At 40.6% G+C, this 17,757-nt stretch overlaps 1 protein-coding gene across 2 annotated transcripts in view; it reads left to right on the forward strand.

Annotated features, from left to right (window-relative positions):
- Window positions 1-17,757, forward strand: part of mgat4c (mgat4 family member C) — a 178,000-nt gene that overhangs the window by 2,843 nt on the left and 157,400 nt on the right. Inside the window, exon 1 of one of the 2 annotated variants that reach the window (XM_023986037.2) lies at window positions 11,266-11,464. The exons of the other annotated variant lie outside the window; for it this stretch is intronic. The gene's annotated coding sequence lies outside the window, so the exon portion shown is untranslated. Of the gene's footprint in view, window positions 1-11,265; window positions 11,465-17,757 lie in introns of those variants that run through there. 2 annotated transcript variants of the gene reach the window in all.

Raw genomic sequence — 17,757 nt, forward strand, 5'->3', positions numbered from 1 at the left:
CGTATACTCACATTACATGTATACTTCAAATCTAAAGGTTTCAGTTTCTTCTCTTTTCAGTTTAGCAAATTTCATAACGGCATGTTAAATGTGTGTTTCTAAACAAAAAATCAAGACTGACATTTTGTTCTACATATTCTTAATTGTTGACTGTCAAAGGGTCCATAGACAGTGTGTGAGTCATTTGAGCGGCCATCTAGATGAACTAGGCAGGCAGCATCTCCAGTATCTTTCTCATCTTTCTGTGAAAGGTTAGACAAATGCCACAAATAATTGTCAAGAGCAGTTTCCTTATAATGTCTTTCCGTTGGCTTGCCACTATGATTATCTGAGGAGGATAAGGTCAGAAGGGCCAATGAATATCTAGTCGGCCTTGCGGTGTCTGTGTGGAAGCCATCAAGCTTACTGTGACAGTAAGGATGTGAGACTGTGAGGCGTAATCATTGACAAATGAAGACTGTCTGTGACGGTGAAAGTGGATTTCTGGCTGCACCTCTTGTTTCTGTGCATCCAGTCACTGCTGCGGCCGTCCCAAATGACACCATATTCCCCATAAAGTGCACTACTTTCTGGTCAAAAGCAGTGCACTATATAGGGGAAATTTTGCAATTTGGGACACACAGCCTGTGTAAAGAGGCCTTAGAGCCAGCTGCTGACAGACTCTGTATGACTGAATGGACTGTGTCTGTGTGGACTCTGCCATGTTAAGCAGGATTACTACAGTAAGTCAAGCACCAATGCCAAGATTAGCAGTGGAAAGCAAGGGTGCGTCCCAAATGGCACCATAGTCTCTATTTAGTGCACTACTTTTGACCAGGACCCTCTTTATATAGGGGTTAGGGTGCCAATTGGGATCGTAGCCCAAGACTCTTAACACTCTAGGCATGGATCTAGCTCCCATCTCGGTGGGATCAGAGATGCAGCTCTGATGGCCGTCGAGTGCTTAACTGGTTCACTAAGCATCATGCTGATGCAGGGCTTGAATTTCATGTTTATAAAAGAGGTAGAAATCGAAAAAGGACCGGCTGTATGTATGCCCTCCCTCGTTTTGCCACCAGTGCTTTTGTCTGCCCTGCTTGCAGTGTCTACTCAACATTTGAGATTTTAGTTTTGAGTGGAGATGTGTGATGGCTCCCAAAGCTGCGTCCCTAGATACAAGATTTTGAATTGAAAAAAACACTTTTTCATCAAATCGGCTTTTCATGTAGGTAGCAATTTTATTCCACTGTGTAGTTACTGCCACAAATGGTATTTTCTTTCAAAGGGTAGCCCTTTGAATTACCCTTTCAATTCAAGCCCTTATTCCTGCTTTTACACCCTATTTTCAAACTTGTTGGCCTCATGTTTTCAGATATCTCAAAATGAAGTTCTGAGTCACAAGGTGTAACAAGGTGTGAGTCAAGTGACGTTTCTTTTGTTCCCGTAAAACAGATAGAAGCAATTATCTGGGAGCTGCTATAGTGTTAGAGACATTCCATAAACAGTCAAGTGTTTATCACCCCATAAAGTTCCTTTATTCTGCAGTTTGACATCAAAAGGGGGTTTGTTGATATCGTTTGACAGACAAATTAACAGCATGCTAGTCCAAGACATTCCCATTGAGAGAATGATAATTAGATGTCTGTTTTTTAATACACTGAACATTTAATAGGAGGGCTTGTGGTTGTCAAACTGCTGGTGTTGGGGAATTAGCACAAAGTCTACAAGGAATTGAGAGGCACAGGTTGATTCTTTTTGCTCTACCGATCATTTCACCTTTCACTTGGCAGTCTGAGATGTTCAACTTGAAGCTAAAATAGAAGATTCTCAATAAAACGAACTATACTATGTAAAATATCAGGACACAGAGATAGTCACATGGTGGCCAAATGTTCTCATTAGTTGCTGTTAAAAATCACCATAGAGGCATCTTGTGGAACACTGGGGAGGCATTGCTGAATTGATCTGATTTGTATTTGTATTTATTATGGATCCCCATTAGTTCCTGCCAAGGCAGCAGCTACTCTTCCTGGGGTTTATTATGGATCCCCATTAGTTCCTGCCAAGGCAGCAGCTTCTCTTTAAGGCAGTTACAAATAAAAAACATTACATTACACTTCACAACAGATTTCACAACACTATTCTACTACCACATGCTGTATCTACAACACAAAATCCATGTGTACTTGTGTGTATAATGCATATGTTATCGTGTGTGTGTATGCGTGTGTCTGTGTGTGTGTGTGTGTGTGTGTGTGTGTGTGTGTGTGTGTCTCTTCACAGTTCCTACTGTACCGTAAGGTGTAGTTTTATCTTTTTTTATCTGATTTTACTGCTATTGTCATGAGGAAAAGTTCATGTTCTGAATCTTGTGCTCTTTAACTATCGTTATAATGTAATGTGCTGTGAGTCACAGATGGCATCGTTGATGGCAGAGGGTACTGTGAGGAGAGACGCTAAATACATTTGTCAAAAAATGTCAAGCACTCACTCATTTTAAGTGATTCACTCTTTATTTAATAGCATCTCCAGCCACTCGTTTGTGTGGGTTGCCTTGGGCAGCCCGCCGATTTCCATTGTTCATTTCTGCATCTCGCTGTGTCAATCATTTAGTTGGTTACCTGCCGCACTCGCTGGCTGCATTAGCAATACAATGTCCATTTCTGTAACCATGTAATCAATGAGAGACAACGTGCTGAAGTAGTCTTGGAACAGTTAAACTGCTGTTATAATCTCATACAGTTGTGTTTCTTTTGAAGCACTTAAATAAAGGTTAAATAAAAAAATAAATAAAGCAGTTATAGCAGTTATAGCTAAGTTCTCACCTTACATTGGGGGAGAGGGGGTTCATTTGAGCCAAAATAGTACTTTTCTGGGAAACCATACACGAAATGAATTATTTGACCAAATGTTTAGGAAGAGATCTTCCTTTCATGGAGTTTGTGAAGGAACAAACCACATGGAAAAAGTGTGAAGTAAGGTCCAAAAAACTGATTTTCACCAAGTCAAATGAATTTATTGTGTTAGAGATAATTTTAAGATTGTTCTATACATCAGTTGGGGTCTCTAGAAGCTTCAATATGAGGTCCTAAACCTAGCATGATAGTGCCTTGTAACTGTGTGGGCTAATATAGACTAAATGTTTGCCTTGGGGAAAGTTGAGCCAATGGCCATGGGGTAAGTTGAACCAATGGTTGAGCCAATGGCAAGTTGAGCAAATTGAAGTGTTTTCTTCCCAGGCACAATGCAAGGCATTATCGCTGGGATATGAGGTAGCAACAGGGCCTGGCCTATGTTAAAGAGCCACTGAACATTCTGATTGGCATGTGTTTTTCTGTTGCTCATTCGAAAAACAATATTTCAGCCTTGGATGTGTATTTCCTGACTGATTCCACATTTCGTTAATGATGTTTGTACCCCATGATACGCTGTAGACGTGGAAGTCTATTTCACTTCCTCAAAATCCCCAGAATGAATCTAAGATAACTCATGAAATCTGTAATACATTTTGACGTTTTTCCGAGGATGTTTTGGTTATATTAACCTACTGTAAGTTGTTTGGTTCAGTATTTCTCAAGTAAATAAAGTTGGACCTGCTGGGCACGTCTGTCTAACTCTCTATGCTATTTGATAGAGAGCAATCACCACAGCTGTTCATGTTAGTGGGCAAATGGTCATTGTCAAATAAAAACCCAACCTTCATTTACCCGTTGTGACACACGGATGTTCCAAACTCAGTTTTAGACCAGACTGACTTTATGACCCAAGTTATGCTATTTACCCTTTGTAGTACATTTTGACACTAGAATAACTGTTTCTGACTCGAATCAATACCACATAGGACATTTTCAAAGGGATTTGTTGCTTTTTAAAGGCAGTCACTCTTTAAAGGTGTTACAAAAAGTACATTGTTTGTTAGGTGTTAAGCTTGTGTTAAAATATACTTAAAATGATTAAAAGACAATAAAACTATTGTGATTGTGTTGAATTGTGTTTGGGAAAGAAAGATAGACTTGGTTTTAAAAAGTTTGTGGTAATATTTAATTCAGTACAGAAATGTGTATGCGGCTTAACTTACCCTGTCCTGCGGCTCAACTTACCTCACAAGTTGTGAGTTGTGCCAGGAGACCACTTTTTTTGGACAGCTATGTTTTCAAAACTGTTATGTTTACATGAATTCTGATGATTTATAGGGAAACACAACATCCTGAAATACATGAAGATATCTTTGTTAGAGAGGATACTATATTTCCCTTGACGGAGTGATGCGGAATTTAAAAAAGGCTCAACTTACCCCACTCACCCCTACCGTCACATGGGGCTAAATATAGTATCTTAGATGAGTAGTTTCAAAATGTCATAATAATTCCCATTATGTGCATACATTTATGCACTTTGGATTGACTTACCAATTAACCTGTAGTACTATACATTTTCTGTGTATTATTTATGCAACTTGTAGGCTATACAGTAACTATAACTTCAAACCTGATAAAATAATTTCCCTTTTAAATGCATATGTTGCATATCTATCAGTTATGTCCAGAGGGGTCTGCAGGACCAAAATGCACTTCCATCCCTGAAGAGAAAAGTACCTTCGCTGTCTTCTAACATCCAGGTTGTATGAACTGTAATCTGAATCTTGATTTTGATGCTTTTATTAGGGGTGTAACAATTCACCAAGCCCACGGTTAAATTATGTATTGCGGTTTTGGGGTCACAGTTCGGTTCGCTTTCGGTACAGCAGTAAAATGAAATGCCAACAGTTACTGGAGTTCATTTTGGTTTATTTAAGAAAATACAAAGTGTTGGTATTCCTGATTGTGAAAACACACGATTACTCATTAAAAAAACAACACTAAAATAAAGTGCAATATGTGTGTAAAGTCAATATGTAAACAAAGAGAAAACTATTCACAGTTGTGTGACTCTCATAAAGGCGGTGTGTCTATAGCACAGTACTTTTCATCTCCCACTCCGGGGTAATGTGATGGGTCACTGTTAAGTAGCTCTCTGTATCCCTGGAGGGCCATCATCTGCAGTAAGCGCACCACAGGGTACATTGGCCAATTCATTGAAAACTTTGGCTTTGGCTTGCTTATATTGAGCAGGTACAACCTGTTTGCTGAAATTGGTGCGAGAGGGAAGTTCGTAACGTGGCTCAACCATTTTCACAAGGTGCTAAAACCCTCTATTCACAACCACCGAGAATAGGCGCATATCCACGGCTATAAACACTAATCGCGCTTGGAATTTCTTTAGCCTGGTCAGAATCAGCTGTGAAGAGCTGCTTGAATGCAGAGGGGAAGTGAAGTTGTGTTGTTGTTTCTTTGCATTTCTGTCTGGCTCCGTTTCTTTGCATTTCTGTCTGGCTCCGGTGGTAGGAATATTGGGGTGATTTTGGTATAAATGTATCAAAATGTTTGAGGTGTTGGCAGCTACATAGACTATTCGCGATGAGCAGTGGCGACATATGTTAACGTTTTATACACAGCTCTCTGTCCATCGCCGTTGTACTCTACTTGGAAGCTAACATTTTCCCAAACTGGAGATTTAAACGATGATGGAGGATCCTCCTGGTTTATTGGCCCCACCACTCGCCATCGTACAGAACTAATTCCCGGCTGTGCCTCACAAATGGATAGTTTGAAATGSCGCAATTAAGATTTGAATTTGGATTACAATGTGCACATAGGCTCTAGTTGTTTTAACAGAATAGCCTGAATTTTTTTTTATGTATTCATTCGTGTTCGCAGTGCGGACCAAACCGAGTTCCCTGTACTGAACGGTTTGGTACAAATAGGTGTATTGTTACGCCCGTAGCGTTTATACTACAAAAGACACTGTGTTATTGAGGCATTATGTCATACAGCCTTCAGGGGGGAGGATATTGGCAGATACATGAAAGGACTTGGCAGTAGTATAGTGAAAGATAATAATAATAATGGAATGGAAATGTGTTTCTTGCATATCCCAACTCCCCCTGAGACACCCGCAGGGAGTGGTGTCACAGCCAGGGTCACCATATCCCAACTCCCCCTGAGACACCCGCAGGGAGTGGGGTCACAGCCAGGGTCACCATATCCCAACTCCCCCTGAGACAGAACCGCAGGGAGTGGGGTCCAAGCCAGGGTCACCATATCCCAACTCCCTGAGACACAGCAGGGAGTGGGTGTCACAGCCAGGGTCACCATTGCCGGAGCGCCCCCTGGAGCTCTGGTCAAAAGTATAGTGCACTATGTAGGGAATACACTGCCATTTGCAAGCAGCTAAAGTAAACGGTCCACAGTGAGGGATGATAATATTCAACACAACAATAGCACCAGCAATGGAGAGAGGCTATGGATTATATATGGAACTGTGTACCATTGAGACGAGGTGGGAGATTGCAATTAATGCTCATGGCTCCTCAGAGGGATCTTTGAGGAACCAGTAGTTGTCTGCAGTGGAGTGAGCATGGTGGAGATGATAATGAGGGGTAATGTGGTGCTTGTAAGCAGCATGAAAGTGCCAAAGGAATCAAAGACGAGAAGACAGAATCCTCCATTAAATAACGTCAATGACAGTGGAACAAGAAAAAGACTAAACTCTTCATGTGTTTGTTACGGGTTGGTGTTGGTGTGTGTGGGTGTTGTGTGTGTGTGTGTGTGTGTGTGGTGTGTGTGTGTGTGTGTGTGTGTGTGTGTGTTGTTGTGTGTGTGTGTGTGTGGTGTGTGTGTGTGTGGTGTGTGTGTGTGGTGTGTGGTGTTGTGTGTGTGTGTGTTAGTTTGTGTGTGTGTGCATGGGTGTGTGTGTGCATGTGTATGGGGAGGATAGTTGAAATAGCTTATTTATGAAGGCATCAACCCCCCTCCCCCTTTCACGCCAGCTGTTTATGACACTACAGTGGAGGCTTTGATCATCAGGCCAAGGGCACAGAGCTTGACGTGACAGATGCAGACCAGAAGGTAGGAACCGTAATTGTTGCTCTCTCACTCAAGTTTTTAAAATAGATGTGTCTCTTCATATCACAGCATTTCTTTACTCCACTGCCAAGTATTGTGTTATTATACCCCTCGTGAAAATACCCCAAAATATGTTTTGGACACACCCCCTGAGCTATAGTGCCACGCAATACAGATAATATCTACTATTGCACTTCTTTGTGAAAAATAGTGCCTCTAACGACTTCAGGTAAATTATTTTCCCAATAACTTGTACACAATTACAAGTTTGAACTCAAAGAGTTCAATTATCACAACGCATTATCACAACAGTCAACAGTAGTACAAGGTGCCTTGGGAAAGTCCATTCAAAACAGGAGGAATGTTGCACCTGCTACCGGAGCTGCGAATTGTCATCACTAATTTATTACCAGGGATTTCAGACAACGCAGGTGCCCAAACCCCATACTCATCTGACCTGGAAATGACTGCAAGCCAAACAGCTGCTTCATACATTCATGTCTAAATTGCTGTCATGCACTTGATTGTCCCTATTGAGTGTAATCTAATTACATGATAAGCATAGTAGGCATATATTTTTTTGCAAAAAAATCTATTTGAATGCTATTTGAATTCCTACATTTCTGTCATGCGGGGTTACAGGTACAATATTTAAATTCATATAATTTCATATTGAATCCATATTTGTTTTATTCATCAACCCCGAACTCCCATCCCATCCCCCCAACCCCAATCAGCAAACAAACTTCTCATTTCTCAAGTAAGGCCCTATGCTGTAGGTGATTTATCGTAATTAATTATATCAACAAAATGTCCACGATAAGTCGTCGGTTTGGTCGGTGTCAATCATTTTTGGTTTATTGTCCCAGCTCTAGTTGACATGGAACATATAAAAAAAGGCTACCTGATCTAATAGCAAGCTCGCTCCACGTTTTCATATAGGTAGCAGACCTGCATTTAAATACATCTGTATTTGAGTATTTGTTATTTTAAATACTTTTTCTGTGTATTTTAGTATTTTCAAGTACACAGCCCCAAAACAAGTACTTTTATTGGAATGTTTGCATGGTTATTTGTAAAAGAAAAGTATAAAACAGTCTTCCAAATTATATTTTAAATTATTTTCAAAAACGTATTTTAAATATTATTTTCAAATACCTGGGTTAAATGTATGGCGTATGTATGTGAGTATTTTCAAATACTTTCCAAGTGTATTTTCAAATACATTGTATTATTCAACTACTTGATTTTTCCAATAAAAGTTATCTGAATACTTACTTTGGAATGTATGTGAAAGTAATTGAGATATTTGAAATAGTACTTGAACCCAGGCCTGATAGGTAGTCACGATAATTATTAAATACATTAATGACATGAAATGCATACACTTCTCTTGCCACTGACGTTTACACCTCAGGGAAATAATTACTATAGCATTGACACGCCATGCATGAGATTTGCATGGCTAGTTAATTCAAGGCAAGGCTATGCTACCCTAGAGCACTCCAGCAGTAGCTGTCAGGGAAACAATTATTTCTACCCAATTATTTTCTCCTCTGAGACAGAGGCGTAAAAGTGAATTGGATATTGGAGGAACTGTTTTATGTTGCTTCTTTCAAGGCTTTTTCTTTTATTGATGTCAGGTCTTTACCAAAGTCTTGTATGCATCACAGAGGGTAATTATATCCTACAATAGATCCATAATGCTATAAACAAGACTGCTGACTTATTGAGACCAGACAAATGACCAATCAATATATTTCATAGAGACACATTTATTTTTTAAATTACATTTACAATGTTTTTCCTTTTCTTGAATATCTTATTTGCCTGATGACAAACTGAATTCTTCCGCAGCTCTATTGTACCCTACAATTTTTAATGGAATTTGAATTTTTTAATGGGGATGGGGGGGTTAAAGGTACAATATTTTAATTAATATAATTTCATATTGTATTCCATTTTTTTTCCTTATTTCATACATTGTACCTGTGGGCTGCCACTCAGAAGAAGAAGACCACAAGAAGATAATAAAAAAAATAAACATTACAAAAGGTGCATAATTACAAAGTATTGATAATGTTGATCATATTTTAAAGTTTAAATAATAATAAATTCAGTATGAACAGGAAAACAAAACAAAACACAAAACAACCCCAACCGCCCATCCCATCCCATCCCCCCAAACCCAACCTCCCATCCCCCCAACCCCAACACTCCCATCCCATTCCATCCCCCCAACCCAACTCCCATCCCCCAACCCCAACCTCCCATCCCATTCCATCCCCAAACCCCAACTCCCATCCCCCCAACCCTAACCTCCCATCCCATTCCATCCCCAAAACCCAACTCCCATCCCCCACCCCAACCTCCCATCCCATTCCATCCCCCCAACCACAACCTCCCATCCCCCCAACCCAACCCCCCATCCGATCACCCCAACCCACTTTGAAGATGCAAAACATGTTTTTTTGTGAAACAAACAGAAATAAGACAAAAAAAATGAAACTTGAGTGTGCATAACTATTCAACCCCCAAGAGTCAATACTTTGTAGAGCCACCTTATGCAGCAATTACAGCTGCTAGTCTCTTGGGGTATGTCTCTATAAGCTTGGCACATCTAGCCACTGTTTCCCCCCCCCCATTCTTCAAGGCAAAACTGCTCTAGCTCCTTCAAGTTGGATGGGTTCCGCTGGTGTACAGCAATCTTTAAGTCATACCACAGATTCTCAATTGGATTGTGGTCTGGGCTTTGACTAGGCCATTCCAAGACATTTAAATGTTTCCCCTTAAACCACTCAAGTGTTGCTTTAGCAGTATGCTTAGTGTCATTGTCCTGCAGGAAGGTGAACCTCCGTCCCAATCTCAAATCTCTGGAAGACTGAAACAGGTTTGCCTCAGAATTTCCCTGTATTTAGCGCCATCCATCATTCCTTCAATTCTGACCAGTTTCCCAGTCCCTGCCGATGAAAACATCCCCACAACATGATGCTGCCTCCACCATGCTTCACTGTGGGGATGGTAATCCTGAGGTGATGAGAGGTGTTGGGCTTGCGCCAGACAGTGTTTTCCTTGATGGCCAAAAAGCTCAATTTTAGTCTCATCTGACCAGAGTACCTTCTTCCATATGTTTGGGGAGTCTCCCACATGCCTTTTGGCGAACACCAGACGTGTTCGCCAAAAAGCAATGTTTTTTTTTCTGGCCACTCTTCCGTAAAGCCCAACTCTGTGGAGTGTACGGCTTAAAGTGGTCCTATGGATAGATACTCCAATAGCCTACAACAGATCCATAATGCAATAAAACAACACTGCTGACTTATTGACACCAGACAAATGACCAATCAATATATTTAATAGAGATACATTTATTTTTTAAATTACATTTACAATATTTGATCCTTTCTTGAGTATCTTATTTGCCTGATGACAAACTGAATTCTTCCGCAGCTCTATCGTTTGCTACATACTTCAGTCTGAGACTGCCATCATTGAAGTCATTTGTGGTGACGTCAAAATGATGGGTGTTGTACAAAACAAAGTCATCAGTGATTGGATCATCTCTAACCAATCACATTATCAAAGCCAATGACAAGTTTTCTAACCACCGCTTTACCCACGTGTGTTCTGGCTCTGGCCCAACCCATCGGTTCCTGGGACCAATCAGATGGTCGAGAATGGATTTCCATTGGCGTAGCGTTTGGCCGGAGCAAGGAGTTTGGGTTGCCAGGCAATCTGCCTGTAGGCGATGCACTTTATATGAACCAATGTAAAGACTCGTATTTACACTCATTGCTCTAATGTAAGCTATCTGACGTTTTTCTTCTCTGTAAGGCTAAGAGATGTTCTTCTATGGCTCTGCGATCTTAATTTGAATTTCTCATTTTACAGACTCAAAAGCCACAGTGACTCTTTTACCTCAGCCTCTTCCATCCTCCATCATGTACATAATTACAACAGGATGTTCCTAGCTAAGTGAATGTAATTGGGTTCCTGTCATCCCCTAGTGCCTATGTTTTCTCCAGGTAGTCATTCACCTCTTAATATTGAGCTCATGTATTATTCACGAAGCCTGTCCCGCTGCTGCGACCCTTAACTATAATTAGCTTTTCCCAACACCTCCCTTTCTTTAAGACGTACAATCTGGAGAGCGGAGATGGGAGAGGAAGAGAGAGCCAAAGAGAAGCAGGGTGCGCAGAAACAGTTAGTGACACCTTGGTGAGGAGTTGTGCTGTGTGAAGGAGGGAGGGAGGGAGGGAGGGGGGGTTACGAAAGAGAGGGAGAGAAAGAGAGAGGGGTGGTTGCGAAAGAGAGAGAGAGGGAGAGAAAGAGAGCGCGGCTACCGATTGCCATTATGAGTGTTTACGCCACTGTTTTGGAGAGCCAATGATCTGCTCTTGTGTGAGTCATGGAGATTATTTAGACTGGTGACAGCGTGCAGCACAAAGCATCGGCAGAACTCCCTCACGCTCCTCACACTGACAACAGACAGGAGACAGAGCAGAGAGAGACACTTCTTAAACGTACAGCAATACAGCCGGCAGGTGAGTGAGTGTAAATGCCTGTAGCTGTGATATTTCATGGTTTGCTGTGTAAAGCTTGAGCATCCTGTATCCTCTCTCTGTTACCAGCGACTTCAGATGATCACGATCTCTCCCCTCAGCATGCTGTTTTATGTCGTTGTTAGAGGTAGACATAGAGGCAGATCTCGCTCTCTCTCTCTCTCTGCATCTTTCTCTCAATCCTCTGTCACTCTCCTTCCTGCCTCCCCCTCTGTCTCATTTCTTGCTGTCACTGTCTGTCATTCTTGTCCCTGCCTCCCCTCTCTCTGTCTTCCTCACTCCCTCCCTGCACTCCTCTCTGTGACAGTGAGTTGTCTCATGTCTTGTGTACAAAGGATCCATCAAAATGTCTGTGGTCTGGTGGAAGTAACTAATTTCAGGTGGTTAAATTTGTCATCCAAATCATTGTATTCAACATGCTGTTTAGTCTTTTTCGAAGGAGAAGGTGCATGTCACTCCAACCCCCCCCCCCCCCCACACACACACAGCTATAGCCTCCACCTACAAAACAGCCAATGTAGGTGCACACAGTGCCACAGTCTTGTATTACAGAATGAGTCATGGATACATAACGTTATAGTGTGCTCAAGGCATCAGTCTACAGTGCAATTCTAATTCAATTCCCTCTCCCTGTCAATTCCATTTAATTCAAATAACATCCCAGGTCAGTCTTTGAATTCAGATATAATTAAATTCCTTTCAAATTCAATGTTAGGTATATTCCAATAATTAAATTCCCAATTAAATATTATCCCCAACAATTCCACAAATTCAAATTCATTTCCCTTGGGCTTTCAGGCTAATCATGTCACTGTTCAGACAGCCTTGCTACAGCATACTGCTATACTGGAAATATAAGTCATATAAATGATTTAAAATAAATCCTGCAGTCCATTGATACTAAGTGCATTAATTCCATTCACTGGAAAATGTACAAATATAAAATTTCAATTTAATTCTAAAGATTTTTTCAATTCCAATTCAAACAGTTCAAACAGTCTAATTCCAATTCAATTCCATTTCCATAACTTGAAGATAGTTCAAATTCGACTTCAATTCAATGTAAATTCTCCGCTTCATGAGTAAATTCAATAATTGAATTGGAATATTACATTGAGACTGGAGCTGTGCAGAGCACACACAGATAAACCATAGAAGCACTGTTAGAATGTTTTAAATGCTGGAATGAATGGTGCTCTGCTTGTCGTTATCGCATACTATTGTCTGTCTACTCATTGTGATTTACTACCATGCCTGCACTGGGGTTTGTTTGAGGAGGATTCTGCTTCTTTGTGTTAAGAGGTGTAATGTACAGCTCTTATGGATGGGGCTAAATATAGCAGTGGTTTCTGTGTGTGTGTGTGTGTGTGTGTGATGCGTGTTGTGTGTGCGTGTGTGTGTGTGTGTGTGTGTGTGTGCGTGCGTGCGTGCGTGCGTGCGTGTGTTGTGTGTGTGTGTGTGTGTGTGTTTGTGTGTGTGTGTTGTGTGTGTGGCGTGTGTGTGGTGTGTGTGCGTGCATGCGTGCAGACCACAACAAGTCATCACGTTTCCCTACTGTGTGTTTGTGTGTGTGCGGCGTGCTACTTACTATATGTGTGTGTGTGTTGAGAGGTATAGCCTACTGTACAGTAGTCTGAAGATGGGACTAAGCGAAGCGTAGGGGTGTCTGCTGGCCTGCCGAATAGTCAGCGATCTGCTTGGAGGTGCAGGAGATTTATGACCCCCAAGAACAAAAGTGTGTCTGCTTGGGACCATAAACCATAAATCACAGAGAACTGGTTCAGACCGGGTCAGCAGCTCTCTGTTTTGTTTGTACGTATTGTATTTATTATGGATCCCCATTAGCGGTTGCCAAGGCAGCAGCTACTCTTCCTGGGGTCCAGCAAAATGAAGACAGTTGTAACATTTGAAAAACATTACAATGCATTACACAACAGATTTCACAACACTAAGTGTATGTGTGTGTGTGTGTGTGTGTGTGTGTGTGTGTGTGTGTGTGTGTGTGTGTGTGTGTGTGTGTGTGTGTGTGTGTGTGTGTGTGTGTGTGGGTGTGTGTGTGGTGTGTGTGTGTGTGTGAGTTTGTGTGTGTGGTGGTTGTGCTTTTAACGCGGTCTCTCCCTGTCTCAGATGTTTGTTGATATACGGTACAGCTGGGTTGGATGTGCTAGGTTGAATTTCAGTGCATTCCGAAAGTATTCAGACCCCTAGACTTTTTCCACATTTTGTTACATTATAGCCTTATTCTAAAATTGATTAAATAAAAATAAATCTTCATCAATCTACACACAATACCCCATAATGACACAGTCAAAAACAGGTTTTTAGAAATTTTTGCAAATCTATTAAAAATAAAAAACAGAAATACCTTATTTACATAAGTATTCAGACCCGTTGCTATGAGACTCGGAATTGAGCTCAGGTGCATCCTGTTTCCATTGATCATCCTTGAGATGTTTCTACAACTTGATTGGAGTCCACCTGTGGTAAATTCAATTGATTGGACATGATTTGGAAAGGCACACACCTGTCTATATAAGGTCCCACAGTTGACAGTGCATGTCAGAGCAAAAACCAAGTCATGATTTTGAAGGAATTGTCCGTAGAGCTCCGAGATAGCTGAGACAGATCTGGGAAAGAGTACCAAAAACATTCTGCAGCATTGAAGGTCCCCAAGAACACAGTGGCCTCCATCATTCTTAAATGGAAGAAATTTGTGGAGATGGGAGAACCTTCCACAATGACATCCATCTCTGCAGCACTCTACCAATCAGGCCTTTATGGTAGAGTGGTCAGACGGAAGATGAAACCAAGATTGATCTGGTCTGATGAAACCAAGATTGAACTCTTTGGCCTGAATGCCAAGCGGCACATCTGGAGGAAACCTGGTATCATCCCTACGGTGAAGCATGGTGGTGGCAGCATCATGCTGTGAGGATGTTTTTCAGCGCAGGGACTGGGAGACTAGTCAGGTTCGAGGGAAAGATGAATGGTGGAAAGTAGAAAGATCCTTGATGAAAACCTGCTCCACAGCGCTCATTACCTCAGACTGGGGCGAGGGTTCACCTTCCAACAGGAAAATTACCCTAAGCAGACAGCCAAGACAACGCAGGAGTGGCTTCATGACAAGTCTCTGAATGTCCTTGAGTGGCCCAGCCAGAGCCCGGACTTGAACCCGATCGAACATCTCTGGAGAGTCCTGATAATAGCTGTGTAGCGATGCTCCTCATCCAACCTGACAGAGCTTGAGAGGATCTGCAGAGAAGAATGGGAGATACTCCCCACATACAGGTGTGCCAAGCTTGTAGCATCACTCCCAAGAAGACTCTAGGCTGTAATCGCTGCCAAAGGTGCTTCAACAAAGTACTGAGTAAAGGGTCTGAATGCTTATGTAAATATGATATTTATTTATTTTATTTTTAATACGTTTCTAAAAACCTGTTTTTGCTTTGTAATTATGGGGTATTTTGTGTAGATTGATGAGATTTTTTTTTTTTTTWATTAATTTTAGAATAACACTGTAATGTAACGAAATGTGGAAAAAGTCAAAGGGTCTGAATAATTTCCGAATGCACTGTAAGTGGTGTCTCAAGTGGCTTCTTTTTTTTTTATCTGGAGGAAGACCTGGCCTTGTGTCTGTTATGGATTCTATCCTGACACTTCAATGTGGATCACAGCGGTTTATGTTCCTTGTATGACTGTTGTGATGTTGCTACCCTGAATTTTTTGCTGTCTAGAGGTATTCAGCAGGATAATTGCAAAATGTTTAAGTTTCAATCAAGACATTCTCTTTTTCTAATGCCAAAATGTCACTGGCTTTTCTTTGAAATGACCTCAAACAGTTTTCTGCTAATCCCTTTATTCACCTTTATTTATTGAGGCATTCCACTGACACAAGGTGTTATATATTTTTATTGAGACTGTAATATCAAAATAGCAAATTAAGTTTTGTGTAAGGCTGTATGTGAACTAGCAATTCCTTGTATTATATTCTATGTTCTGTCTGTATAATCTGTCAATCTAATGGACGTTGGTCTGGTTTGGCATTACATGAAGGCTAAAGGTGAACATGGATTTATGCAAAGTTATTAGAGAAAGAGCTCTTGCCATTGAAATCAATTCATTAGATGTGTCTATCCAGCCTCAAGAAGACATACTGGATATATTGCTCCCTCATTGATTTGTTATACAACATTTCAGAGTGAAATAGGTAGCTAGCGAATGCTATACATTACTAGAGGTAGTCTAATTTCAGTACAGTGCCTTCAGAAAGTATTCCCACTTATTTACTTAATCCACATTTTGTGTTACAGCCTGAATTTAAAATTGATTAAATTGTCAAAGTGGAATAATAATTATGTTTTTATAAATGTTTACAAAATTATTAAAAAAAATGAAAAGCTGAAATGTCTTGAGTCAATAAGAATTTCACCCCTTTGTTATGGCAAGCCAGAATAAGTTCAGGAGTAAAGTCAGATAATAAGTTGCATGGAGTCACTCTGTGTTCAATAATAGTGTTTAACATGATTTTTGAATGACTACCTCACCTCTGTACACAACACATACAATTAAGGTCCCTCAGTCAAACAGTGAATTTCAAACACCGATTCAACCACAACGACGAGAGGTTTTCCAATGCGTAGCAATTTTTTTAACTAAAAAAACAAACATTATTTAACTAGGCAAGTCAGTTTGTCAGTTAAGAACAAATTCTTATTTACAATGACGGCCTACCCCGGCCAAACCCTCCCGTAACCCAGACGACGCTGGGCCAATTGTTCGCCGCCCTATGGGACTCCCAATCAGTGCTGGTTGTGAGACAGCCCGGGATCGAACCAGGGTCTGTAGTGACATCGCTAGCACTGTGATGCAGTGCCTTAGATCGCTGCACCACTTGGGAGTCATGCAAAGAAAGGCATCTATTGGTAAAATAAAAGAAGACATTGAATATCCCTTTGAGTATCGTGACGTTATTAATTACACTTTGGATTGTGTATCAATACACCCAGTCACTACCAAGATACAAGCAACCTTCCTAACTCAGTTGCTGGAGAGGAAGGAAACCGCTCAGAGATGCTGATACTCAACTAGTCTAAAGAAGGCCCGTTTTATTGCTTCTTTATTTAGCACAACAGTTTTCAGCTGTGCTAACATAATTGCAAAAGGGTTTTCTAATAATCAATTAGCCTTTGATCAACTTGGATTAGCTAACACAAAGTGCCATTGGAACACAGGAGTGATGGTTGCTGATAATGGGCCTCTGTACGCCTATGTAGATTTTCCATAAAAATCTGCCGTTTCCAGCGACAATAGTCATTTACAACATTAACACTGTATTTCTGATCAATTTGATGTTATTTTAATGGACCAAAAATGGGATTTTCTTTCAAAAACAAGGACACTTCTAAGTGACACCACACTTTTGAACGGTAGTGTATATTTAATCCATTTTGAATTCAGTCGAGGGATATGAATACTCTCTGAAGCCACTGTAAGTTATTTCGGTACGCTACGTATTTCAGAGTTATTTTTTTAATGTTGGCATGAATATAGATATAAATAATCTGTGTCAGGAATAGGAAGTAATGATAGAAAGATGGATCTTAATTTAGTTGTGCCTGTATTGTTTTTGAAAGAGGTGTCGAGACGCTGCTGGAAGTCAAACACATGCAAATGCCTGCTGTGTCGTGGAATGGAACTGCTTTGGAACATCTGAAGTACTTCAAACTCAAACTGCCGTAACAGTTACTACAATATGATTCATAATGTAAGATAAGACTGACCAATAAAATATACAATATGTCAACTTAGTGTAGATGTCTAGCTATTACTGTATGTCATGAGTCCCTGTTGGTTGCTCTCCACTAGGCCGATGCATTGGTAGGATTCAATGCATTTAGAAATTGAGCACATCAGTCTTCGTCAAGACTAAACATTCACTATCAACGGAACAAAACACTTAGCATACTTTGCTTTGGAAAACATCCCAGATGATACATACAGTGGGGAGAACAAGTATTTGATACACTGCCGATTTTGAAGGTTTTCCTACTTACAAAGCATGTAGAGGTCTGTAATTTTTATCATAGGTACACTTCAACTGTGAGAGACGGAATCTGAAACAAAAATCCAGAAAATCACATTGTATGATTTTTAAGTAATTAATTTGCATTTTATTGCGTGACATAAGTATTTGATCACCTACCAACCAGTAAGAATTCCGGCTCTCACAGACCTGTTAGTTTTTCTTTTAGAAGCCCTCCTGTTCTCCACTCATT

Source organism: Salvelinus sp. IW2-2015, linkage group LG4q.1:29 (genome assembly GCF_002910315.2).
Source record: "Salvelinus sp. IW2-2015 linkage group LG4q.1:29, ASM291031v2, whole genome shotgun sequence".
Classification (NCBI taxonomy): domain Eukaryota; kingdom Metazoa; phylum Chordata; class Actinopteri; order Salmoniformes; family Salmonidae; genus Salvelinus; species Salvelinus sp. IW2-2015.